The sequence below is a fragment of the Peromyscus eremicus genome, chromosome 7, assembly GCF_949786415.1.
Source record: "Peromyscus eremicus chromosome 7, PerEre_H2_v1, whole genome shotgun sequence".
NCBI lineage: Eukaryota > Metazoa > Chordata > Mammalia > Rodentia > Cricetidae > Peromyscus > Peromyscus eremicus.
The window spans coordinates 1,418,135-1,430,953 of NC_081422.1; the positions used below are offsets into that span (position 1 = coordinate 1,418,135).

A 12,819-nucleotide genomic window follows, 5' to 3' on the forward strand; every position below is an offset into this window, starting at 1 on the left:
CTCTTAGAATTCTGCTTTGAAACCATCTGGTCCTGGCTTTTTTTGGTTGGGATTGTTTTAATGACTGTTTCTATTTCCTTAGGAGTTATTGGTCTATTTAAATCATTTATCTGGTCTTTATTTAACTTTGGTATGGGGTACCTCTCCAGAAAATCATCCATTTCTTTCAGATTTTCCAATTTTGTGGAGTATAGATTTTTGAAGCATGACCTGATGATTCTCTGGATTTCCTCATTGACTGTTGTTATGTCTGCCTTTTCATTTCTGATTTTGTTATTTTGGATGCTCTCTCTCTCTGCTTTTTGGTTAATTTGGATAAGGGCTTGTCTATCTTATTGATTTTCTCAAAGAACCAACTCTTTGTTTCATTGATTCTTTGTATTGTTCTCTTTGTTTCTATTTTATTGATTTCAGCCCTCAATTTGATTATTTCCTGGCATCTGTTTCTCTTGGGTGAGTTTGCTTCTTCTTGTTCTAGAGCTTTCAGGTGTGCTTTTAAGTCACTAGTGTGAGATTTCTCCAACTTCTTTATTTGGGCATTTAGAGCTATGAATTTTCCTCTTAGCATGCTTTTATAGTGTCCCATAAGTTTCTGTATGTTGTACATTCATTTTCATTGAATTCTAGGAAATCTTTAATTCCTTTCTTTATTTCTTCCTTGACCCATTGGTGATTCAATTGGGCATTATTCAGTTTCCATGAGATTGTAGGCTTTCTTTTATTTTTGTTGTTGTTGAAATCTAACTTTAAGCCATGGTGGTCTGATAAGATACAGGAGGTTATTTCAATTTTTTTGTATCTGTTGAGATTTACTTTTGACCAAGCATGTGGTCAATTTTGGAGAAGGTTCCATGGGGTGCTGAGAAGAAGGCATATTCTTTCCTGTTATGGTGGAATATTCTGTAGATATCTATTAAGTGTATTTGAGTCATAATATCTGTTAGTTCCCTTATTTATCTGCTAAGTTTCTGTCTGGCAGATCTATCCATTGATGAAAGTGGGGTGTTGAAGTCTCCCACTACTAGTGTATGGGGTTTAATGTGTGATTTAAGCTTCAGTAGTGTTTCTTTTATGAATGTAGGTGCCCTTGTATTTGGGGCAAAAAATATTCAGAATTGAGTATTCATGTTGTCAGGTTTTTCCTGTGATGTATATGTAATGTCTTTTCTGATCTCTTTTGATTGATTTTAGTTTGAAGTCTATTTTATTAGATATTAGGATAGCTACACCAGCTTGCTTCTTAAATCCGTTTGATTGGAAAGACTTCTCCCAGCCTTTTATTCTGAAGTAGTATCTGTCCTTGAATTTGAGGTGTGTTTCTTGTATGCAGCAAATGGATGGATCTTGTTTTTCTATCCATTCTGTTAGCCTGTGTCTTTTTATAGGTGAATTGAGACCATCAATATTAATGGATATTAATGACCAGTGATTGTTTATTTCTGTTATTTTTTTTTGGTGGTAGTGATGTATGTTTCCCTTCTTTGGTATTTGTTTGTGTGGGACTATCTATTGTCTGTGTTTTCATTGGTGTATCTAACTTCTTTAGGTTGGATTTTTCCTTCCAGTGCTTTCTGTAGGGCTGGATTTGTGGATAAGTATTGTTTAAATCTGGTTTTATCATGGAATATTTTGTTAACTCTGTCTATGTTGATTGAGAGTTTTGCTGGGTATAACTGTCTGGGTTGGCATCCATGGTCTCTTAGTGTCTGCATAATGTTTGTCCAGGACCTTCTGGCTTTTAGAGTCTCCATTGAGAAATCAGGTGTTATTCTTATGGATCTGCCTTTATATGTTACTTGGCCTTTTTCCTTTGCAGCTCTTAATATTTTTTTCTTTATTCTGTATGTTCAATGGTTTGATTATTATGTGGCAAGGGCATTTTTTCTTGATCCAGTCTATTTGGTGTTCTGTAATGTGTTTGTATCTTTATAGGCATTTCCTTCTTTAGGTTGGGAAAGTTTTCTTCTATGATTTTGTGGAATATATTTTCTGCACCTTTGAGTTGGTATTCTCCTTGTTCTATCCCTATTATTCTTAGGTTTGGTCTTTTCATGGTGTCCCTAATTTCCTGGACATTTTGGGTCATGATTTATTGGCTTTAGTGTTTTCTTTAACTGATGAATCTATTTCCTCTATCGTATCTTCAGTGCCAGAGATTCACTCTTCCATCTCTTGCATTCTGTTGGTTTTGCTTGCATCTGTAGTTCCTGTTTGTTTACTCAGATTTTCCACTTCCAGCATTACCTCAATTTGTATCTTCTTTATTGTCTCCATTTCAGTTTTCAAATCTTGAACTGTTTTCTACACTTGTTTAATGGCCTTCTTTAAGGGATTTACTGACGTCTTCCATTTTTTGTTATACTTTTCCTCGAATTCTTTAAGGGAAATTTTAATTTGCTCTTTAAAGATCTCTATCATCTTCTTAAGGTCATTTTTAAGGTCGATTTCTTCTGTTTCTTCTGTGTTGGGATGTTTAGGTCTTGCTGATGTAGGCTCTGATGGAGCCATATTTTTGTTGTTGTTGTTGACTGTATTTTTGCACTGGTGTCTACCCATCTCTTTCTCTATTTGGTGCAAGTTGTGCCTCTGAGGGAGGCTCTCTTGGTCTAATCGAAACTCTTGGTCCAGTGGGAGCTCTTGGTCTTGTTGATGCTGATGGACTCTTTGTGTCAGTGAGCAGCTCTTAGTCCAATTGGCTCTAATGTGCTCTGTCTAAGAGAGTAGCTGCAGTCTTAGCACATGATAGATGGTGGTAGTCTGACCTGTCTGCAGGAGGTCTGCCTCTGCTGACTGGCCTGAAACTGTGACTGCAATGGATGGTGGTGTAGGGGCGCAGGGTTGTGCCCCTGGGCCCAAAGCCTAGGGGCTGGGATGTTCGAGTATGAGGATAAAGACTCACCTCTTAGTCCAATCAGGTCCTGCAAGGCTCTGTCTCAGGGAACAGTTACAATCTCATAATTGTGTTTTTCTTAAAGTTCTATCATATGTATTGTTTTCTTGTGATATACAGAAATTTGGTGAAAGGAAATGAAATATAATTTCCCTGTAGCTACCCAATTATCCAGCAGTAATTATGGACATTAATAGAATATTTCAGTTTTTCATCTTACTTTTATTTTTAATAAGTAAGTTATTAAAAGAAAATAATACATTTAAAAATTTTAGTTTTGATAGGGTCATAAAAGAACAACTCTTTACTATTCTAATAGTTAGAGGACTGTGATGATCACATACTCATTTTGTTAAGAAATGTGATTTTCATCTTTTTTCAGCATGGAAAGACTTCATCTTTCTTTCTTTCTTTCTTTCTTTCTTTTTTTTTTTTTTTTGGTTTTTCGAGACAGGGTTTCTCTGTGTAGCTTTGCGCCTTTTCCTGGAACTCACTCAGTAGCCCAGGCTGGCCTCGAACTCACAGAGATCCACCTGGCTCTGCCTCCCAAGTGCTGGGATTAAAGGCATGCGCCACCACCGCCCGGCCTGACTTCATGTTTCTTAAAGGAAGCAGGTAAAGCCTTGTAGTGGGATTGAAATATCCTCAAATGTCCTTCAAAAGACATGGCAATAGAAGGGAATAGATGGCAATTGACAAACATGTCACACAGTCAGTAGTTTATATATTCATCAAGAAAGGAAGGAAGGAAGATGGTTTTCTTCTCTTTGCCTGATCTTATCTCTTTCCATGAAGATACATACATACATACATACATACATACATGCATACATACATATATGCATACATATGCTAGATAATTTAGATGAATAAATTAAACACTACTTGATACTATTAATTTTCCATAAATCCCTTTATTCCTTTTCAAAGAATTTCATTTCTACATGCTCATAATTTTTAAAATTACTTTTTGATCCATGTTGCTGTAAAAATTTCTCTTACTAAAGATTTTGCTTTTAATACCCTCTTGTTAATCTCTACATTTTTGTAGAAAAATGATTTCTCTCAGGTAACAGTGAGTGCATAAGTTGTTGCAATATTTTTCAGTGATTGCCTTAAAATAGAAACCTCTTATGACATTTGGATTTTGAGCAGTTAACAGACTCTACCTGTTAAAGATGGCACCATTAGCAAGGAATACCTTTATGATATCAATAAGAGATGGGTTTTAATCTGGGCAATTGTACAAAAGAGATTCACTTAACAGAATAAATAAAAAAATTACAGAAAGATTTGATTAATGTTCTTTATGAAATTAGTAATGTTTCCTTAGTGCTATTGGATAAGTAGCCAAATACTGGATGTCAGAAGAAATTCTAAATATTAGAATGAAAATCAAATATTGATAGAAAAAATGGCATTGAATTTTTGAAATTCCTTGAATGTCTTTACTACAAATTAATTTGTGTTATACTAATCATTTAATATATGTTTAAATTTAATGTAATGTTGTTATAGGATATCTTAACTATCCATATTTCTGGTGCAATTAAAAAAATGTTACTATGTTATTAAATGATACATTAATAACCCATATTCCTTGCACAAAATGCTAATTTTGTCAATAGCTAAATTAAATGCTAGTTGTTTCAAAATGTAAACATATTTACTTTTACTATTACAGTTGCTTTAAATCAATTTCTTACTTTTAAAGAATATTGAGTCTTCTACACAAAGATAAGGTTCAGAACTCTGCTTTTAGGACAAAATAATATCACCTGAAGGTTGGATGGTATTTAAATAGTTTTCTACCTACCAAGTATACTTAAATAAAAGTATATGTATCATAGAGTGCCCTGTAAGAAGCAGCCATGAAGTTCAGCCACATTGTTCCACCCTATAGCAATCTCTGATATTTATCCAGTGTCATCAGCTATAACATTAACAAGCAGGCTTCCTAATCAGTGTTTTGAAGGATTCTGTTTTTCTCCATCAAACACTTCAAACAAGATCACAAAGCCATTCTCTTTCTCAGCTTCAAGCGTTTGTTTAAAATTTCACCCCATATGACTTTATAAAACTGTAGAGGGGAAAATGTGCTTGTGTACACAGATAAGCACTGGAGAAGCCAGGAAAAGTGAAATTCACAGCTGATCTCTCCAAAGGGAGAAGATATTTGTCTGTTCTCCTGGAATGCTGGGGGGAAATGTAGTTTACAGTCTGGTAATCCTTTGTTTCATGCTGTGCCAGGCTCTTCCCATATCACTCAGAATATTATGTGTGTTTATCCCAGACCTTCACTGCCTAAAACTTTGAAAATTGCTTCTAAGCCATAAAATTCATCCTTGTAAGAGATGTCTTCTGTAGTTTATAACAGCCTCAGTGACTTCTATGTTATCATAGGGCCAGCCATTAATATTTACCTCAGTCATTCTCCCTAGACCCTTATCCTGAGCATTGTTTCTAAGTCAACAAGAAGCCATCTTAAGGATGAAGCCATATGTACTTTGTAGAGATCTTCAATGTAAACATGTCTTAAGCTTTGTTGTATTCATTTGACTGAGTTAATTGTTATCTGAAAACTTTTTTCCAAAATTGTGCTGTGCTTAAATGTAGCAAAAAATATATGAGTTGATGTCAGACTCTAGAAGTCCTGGCCCATCACCATACTAAAATCAGACTGAACCTACTTTCTTTCTTGTCTTATTATTGGCCAACTGTAAACACTACATCTTAAATTTTATGTTAACAGAAGAAATGAGAATAATTATTTGGTAATATATTTTCTGTAAAGTGGAGCTGTCCATGAGTTGTCCTGTGTGGTGCTCAGAGTAAATATAGATAGATATTTTGCCCACAGTGCTATTTGTTTAAGCATATTGATTGAGTGTGGCATGTGACACCATCAAGACAGAAGGCTAGACCACCTCCTAGTAGGAAAACTACCACATAGTCACAGAGGTTCTTTTCCTTCTCACTTGCATGTGTGGGAAGCAGGCAGAAGCCATAGAGCTGACAGAACACATGTGAGTTTATATTCTGCTGACAGATCTGGAGACTTTGAAACCTGAACTTAAAATATTAGGTGACTATTTCTTATTGGGAAAATATTGTTAATTGGGGAATAAGATGAAAGTATGAAAAGGAATTTCATTCACCTCATTTTATTGGCAAGAGGAATATTTTATAATAAAACTAACATGAGTAAAGTTTCAGTTGATGAAGAAACTTCTCTCTTGCTCAATAATGAGAACAGTGGCTTAAATCCCCTTTCAATTGAAACAGTCATTTTTAATATCTTAAAATATAATTTTATTTGTTTCATTTGGTAGTGGTGTAAGGATTTAATCCAGGGCCTACTATATACTATTTAGTGTGCCAAACTCTTTCTTTACATTACTTTTACTCTTCCTGAATGGTTTCCTCTCTCCCTCCTGAGTATGGTTGAGCCTTTTTCTCAGCCCACCTAGGTGAGTTCTAAGGAACTTTTCACAAAGGGGCTTCTGTCTTCCCCAGACTGAGTTAATAAAAATTCTTCTTTCTTGTGTCTTTTTCTCTTTAACCCTTTATCTTTTAGCATTTTTCTTAATTTCAATTAGCAATATTTGACCTTTTCGAGACAGGGTTTTAATATACAGCCCAGGCTAACTTCCAGTTTGGGATTTTCCCATCCTGAGTGCAGAGGGCACACCTGTGTTTGTTTATTATGATATCTTTCCCATTCATTTAAAACTCCAGAACAACAAAAAAACTCTTCATTTTGTTCTTTTCACAGCCTGAGTACTCAGCAGAGAGTTTGTGATTGAGGCTAGACTATCAGTATTTCTTATAAAACAGTTAACAGGCATAAAATTTCACAATAGTATGATTGCTTTGGGCATCTTCTGTGGGGATGTGGTAAAGACATGAGTGAGGAAAAACATGAACAGTCAGAGAGAGGGGCAGTGGACAGCTTGTGATGTGGTATTTGACTAGTTTTGTTTCTTTTTTTCTGAATTTTCACTGGAAAGTGGTAAGGTTTGGCAAATGAGACTAAATCTGAGATTTTGTTGTTGTTTAATTTAATCTGAAGAGTGTTGTAGGTTTACTGAGATTTCCTGGGAAATCTCACCGAGGCATCTCATTTCAATTTTCATACTCTTTAGAGTGTTCTGAACCCAGAACCAGAGGACCTAGGGTCTAGAGCTATCCTCAACACTAATTTGCCCTTTTCTTTATGCTGTTCTGGACTTTAATTAATTTCAAACAAAGCGACTAGACTAATAAACTTATGGTGACCTTTCAAACTTAACATTCTTTCCTCACTAAATTCAAGATAGGCCTGGCTAGTTAAGCCTTCTATTTGTAAAAAGTAGGAGGAAGAATGTTTTCCCAAAATGTAGTTGTTTATGAGCCCCAGTTGATAAATAATAATATTGTGTGAATAATTGAATCCATTGAGAGCTTGACATAGAGTTCTAGGTAGTTGCGATTTTGACATCAGCTATAAATCCTGAAGTTAATATATTTTTAAATAAACCTTGAGAACAGACATTGTTTTTATGAACTTCCTCATAAAATTGAAGTCTACCATGTTTCATCAAAGCTTCGGTCTGGTTAAACCATCCCCAGGTTTGTTTCTGCTGTTTTTGTGATTATTTGCAGGAGTGTTTAGAGTAGGTTTTCTCAACTTTGGTGTTCTAGATGACTCTTCAAAGGAGAAGGAGGTTTACCTTTGAAGGTCTATTACTATTGCTGGTAGCAGCTCCTCATCCCAGGCATAAAAACTAAAAATGTCTTCAGATATTGCCAAATGTCCAGGGAGTGACACTAATGACCCCAGTTGAGAGTTATTGGCCTAATACAGAATAATCTTTTTTCACACACAAACACACAATCCTAGGATATGTTGACAGACTGGATGTGAATGTTATTGCTTGCTTAGCCCATTCATGTATAATTAAAATCTGCCAGAATAGATCTGACTCTGCATCAATGTCAAAAGCATCTCTTCACTTTATTTCCCTGGTAGATGTTCTTGGCATATTTTGAATGGGGTAATCAGTGTCTTCCATAAATATAGGACACAATTCCAAGGAAACCTCTGCAAGTCCTTACAAGACAAGCAAAGGAAAGTAGACTATGATGACTCAGCTTCTAAGTTCCCAGTCCTGTCTTCTTAGAACTCCCCAATACTTCCCAGATTAGATAATTCAACTAATCCTTTTCTGTTATAGAGCAAAGACAGGTCTATGCAGTTGTGTGTGTGTCAGAGGGGGTACATTTTATTGCTAATTTAGTCTTCTAAGAAATTTATTTTTAAAACGCAATTTTTTCTCTTCCCAAACTCCAAGAATGCCCCTTGTTTTACCATCGTCTTTCTTGGATTATAATAATTCTTCTTCTGAAAACCTTTTTAAACAGCAGCGGGTCTTTTAGAAGGAAACCAAGGTCTTCACTGAAGTTGTGTCAGGTGAAGTATTTTTGTTCCACACATGCTACAGAATAATGAAGCTATGAAATTTACTAATATTAGATTCACTCCTTCCTTTCTCCACTTAAAACAATCACACTGTAATCATTGGTCCAAACTTATGTCAGTTGTAAGGACTGGGTGTCACTTGAAGTGTGGAGTACACAATGTACCAATAAAAACAGCCTTTTAGAAAGTAAGCAAAAGAGAGACAGAGACAGAAAGAGAGAGAGAGAGAGAGAGAGAGAGAGAGAGAGAGAGAGGCAGAAGAAGAAGAAGAAGAAGAAGAAGAAGAAGAAGAAGAAGAAGAAGAAGAAGAAGAAGAAGAAGAAGAAGAAGAAAAGGATGAGGAAGAAGAGCAGGGGAGAAAGGAAGTAGGAGGGAGAAAAGGAAGAAGAGGAGGAAGAGGAGAAGACTGAATATATTGCTAAGTTTAGAAAAAATGCTCTACATTTATCTTGTCTGTAGGGACATTTGCAACTCACATTTCCCCCTTTAAAAACATTGAACACCTGTCATCAGAAGTAGGTGCCTATTTTTCAGATAGTTTGTTTTCTTAAAAATTAGCTCACATTTGAATCCAGCCAATGTGGAGCACCGAGGCAGAATTACCACTCTTTATATCTTACTATTTTATGAAATGAACACCCAAGACATGAAGTAGAGATGTGTTTTTGTAACACTGGATCCTTAGCACTGGAAAGTGGTGAGGCTTGAGAACTAGAGAACAAATAAGATTGATATTGGGCTTGTCTAGCTTCCTAACTGTAGGTCCAGAGAGGGATGAGTGAGGAATATATTCCTAGTATTAAAAATATGTAACTGAGCATCTGGGGAGATCAGTCAGGCTAAAGGTGACATTCAGAATACTGGAATCAAGGATTGCACAGAAAATACCAGAGATCTATCTCCCCAGTGTCTTCCACAAATATTCTGCAAAGCATTAACTAGTCCATGTGAAGAAACAACTTTCACCATGAAGGGAGAGAAGAGAGAACAACCAAAAAATGGAAAAAAGTATCTGTTTTTTAATTTAATATTTTAAGAATTTCATACATGAATACTATTTTTATATTATTTCCACCCTTTCTTCTTTTCCCCTCCAGCTCCCCTCATGTTTTCCTACTTCCTCTCAAATTTATTATTATTATTTTAGTATTATCTTAGTATTATTATTTTAGTATTATCTTAGTATTATTATTTTAGTATTATCTTAGTACTATTATTTTATCTTAGTAGTATTATTTTAGTATTATCTTAGTATTCTTATTTTACTCACAAACACAACAAACACACATACACATGAGGTAGATGCTTTCTGCACACTCTGTGAACATTATTATGGGGACAATGGGAAGATCTGACATTTCCCTGAGCCTGACCTCTGAAGGTATTGCCATTCCAAAGGGTCTGAAGCACTGAGGTCCTTGAAATAGCTGCGTTCATGTCAACAAAGCACATTCACTCAGGACTTCATCCACTGCCCGTGCCAGGCAGCCTTCAAAAGGCCGTAAATTCCCTGTATAGGTGATACCACTTAGAATGTTATTGCCTTATCTATGAAAGAATAACTAGGCCTCATGAAGCACTGTGCCAGGCTTTCCTATAAATCTTAAAGCAAGAATACAAAGAAACAGTGTCTAAGTCATTTAATTGCATTCCAGAACAAAGCTCAAAAATATTTGTGAGAATCCAGCACTCTACAAGGTCACTTCATGATGTCTAGCACCTAATAAAATGTATCTAAGCATGGAGAAAGCTGAATGATGACTCATCATGACAACAATCAATCCATAAAAAGTGATGGATATAGAACTGAAGCAAATGCTGGCAGAATAGAGCATTCAAAATAGTTTAAAGCATAGTACATATGCTTAAAATTTAAGTTGGCATCTGGAAGATAAAAGAAAATATCCCAAACTTAACTTTTAAGGAGAAAAAAATACAGTATCTGGCATTGAGAGCACATTAGATTTAAAAAGATTTGCAAAAGGAAAGATAAGCCAATTTGAAGACAGCTGTAGAAATCCAAAAATAAACAAAGAGAATGTCCTCTTAAATGAACAGATCATCAGGGATCTTTGTAAAAACTGCAAGCATCTAAACACACATGTAAGCAGAGCCTCAAAAAGGGAAAAATGGAAAGAAAATCTTAATTATAAAAAATTTCTAAATTTCATGAAAATTACATACTGGTGGATTGAAGGGCACAGTAAGCCCAAAGCATTAAAAAAAAAGGAACACAAAAGGAAATCACAACTAATTGTGACTTATTTTTATAATTTAAAATAATTTTAATATATAATTTATAATTATTTAAAGTTATTAAAGGAAAAGTACATAAAAGTAGCCAGAAGAAAACATATATGTTATGTTCAGAGCAATTAACTTAAATGGTAACTGCATAGAGATTCTTCATAAAGCTGCAAAGTGCTTTCAACTTTTGTATTATCTTCCTACATCCTATGAGTTGAATATTGAGGATGCTCCTAATTGTGCCAAAACATGGAGGAGAAGCACAAAGTAATGGCCTGGTCCTTAGTTAAAGAAGAGCTACCTTCACAATCTACACCACTCACTTGGAAAATGATATAGACAGACAAATAAAAGGCGATTTTTATTACATCTTCATTTATTGATTTGAGGAGGATGCCATGATGTGTTTGGAAGTTGGAGTACTATTTTCAGAAGTTATGTCTCTCCTACCTTGAGACAAAATTAATACAAGTCATTCTACCAGAAAGACAGTCTTTTATTTTTTCAATAATTTCAAATGCTAGCCTATAGTATTCATGCTTCTGGCACATATACATGCGTGGAACCCTTTTTGAAAGGTTTGTTCCATTTATCTATTTCATTCTTGAATGACACCCATCCACCAATTAGGTGTGCTTATACGCAACTTCATAGCTGGTGGGACAAATACTCTGATATTTTCATTTTTCAATAAAGTATCTTGACACTTCGTACCATATTGAATTTCCAAATAAAGTTAAATCAGTTTTTTTGTTTGTTTGTTTGGTGGTTTGATTTTTGTTTTTCAATGCGGATGGTTATTATTGGGAACTACAACTAGGGCATATTTGTTTCAGTCTGTCGGTCTTATCATGAGTTAATAAGTTCAGAAATCTCAGTTCCATAATGACATTCTCTCTCTCTCTCTTTCTCTCTCTCTCTCTCTCTCTCTCTCTCTCTCTCTCTCTCTCTCTCTCTCTCTCTCTCTCTCCCTCCCTCCCTCTCTCTGCCTCTCTTCTTACCTTCTATTTTGTCTCCTAGCTTCAGTTTTTTGGTTCTATACCATACTGATAGAACTTTATTGCTTCCTTCATGTTTCACTGTGTAACAATTCTATATTGAAGGTTTCTTCAAGTCTTGAACCACATTAATCTTTATCAGGTACAGTGGCTAATTTATTCATCATTGTAATAAAATCTTTGCCTCAATCAAGGGTTAGTAGAATTTTTTGTAATGCCATATTAATGTATTGGAGAGTCGGCAATTTATTCCACATTCATGACTTACTTGTAGAGAGTTTCCATTGCTTTAGGTATTATTCTGTATATTACTGAGCATTCAGCAGTAAGAAAATAGGTACATTTTACCTACATCAAGGTAAAATTCAATAATTAAAACAGATATAAACATTTCATTCACAAGTGCAATTAATTCCGTGAGGTGGAACAATAGGTCTTCATGTGGAAATAATTTGATGGAGGATACAAAGAATAATATTTTTTAACTTATTAGATAGTATATGAAAATGGAACAGGATTAAACATAAAACAAACATATTTATGCAGCAAGTTAACTGTAAATCCTGACCTAGACAGATGACTCAGGAGTTAAGAGAATACTGCTCTTTCCAAGGACCAAAGTTCCCTGTACTCAAACTGCCTCTAAATCCAGCTCCAGGAATTCAGCATACTCTCTGCATTCATGTGAATGTGCTCATCTACACACACACACACACACACACACACACACACACACACACACACACACGTACACATAGTTAAAAATAAATATTTTTTAAAAGGCTGCATATCTTGTTCTTATAATTAATCTATTCTTTTATTTATTCTACAGTATTCATGTTCATTGAACACTGTAACAAACCACATATTAGGCTCAGAATGATGACCTAGTCTCAGATTATTCTGGTCTAATTGTTTAATATTTGGCAACATGTCTATTTAAAACAGTTTCATGCCAGGACTGGAGAGATGACTCAGCACTTAAGTCTGCTGTTCCTGCAGAGAACAGGTTCTATACCCGTCACCCATATGGTGATTCACAACTATCTTTAACTGCAGCTCCAGAGGATCTCACACTCTCTTCTGGCCTCCGAGAGCTTTAAGACATGCATGTGGTCCACATACATATATGTAGGCAAAACAACCATGAACATAAATTAAAATTAAAAAAACTTTAAAAAGACAATGGCATGTCAAATAGAAACAATTGTTTATTCTACATT

The 12,819-nt window shown here is 35.1% G+C and overlaps 1 protein-coding gene across 1 annotated transcript in view; it reads left to right on the top strand.

Moving 5' to 3' along the window:
• Window positions 1-12,819, top strand: part of Gucy1a2 (guanylate cyclase 1 soluble subunit alpha 2) — a 320,403-nt gene that overhangs the window by 285,266 nt on the left and 22,318 nt on the right. The window lies entirely within an intron of this gene.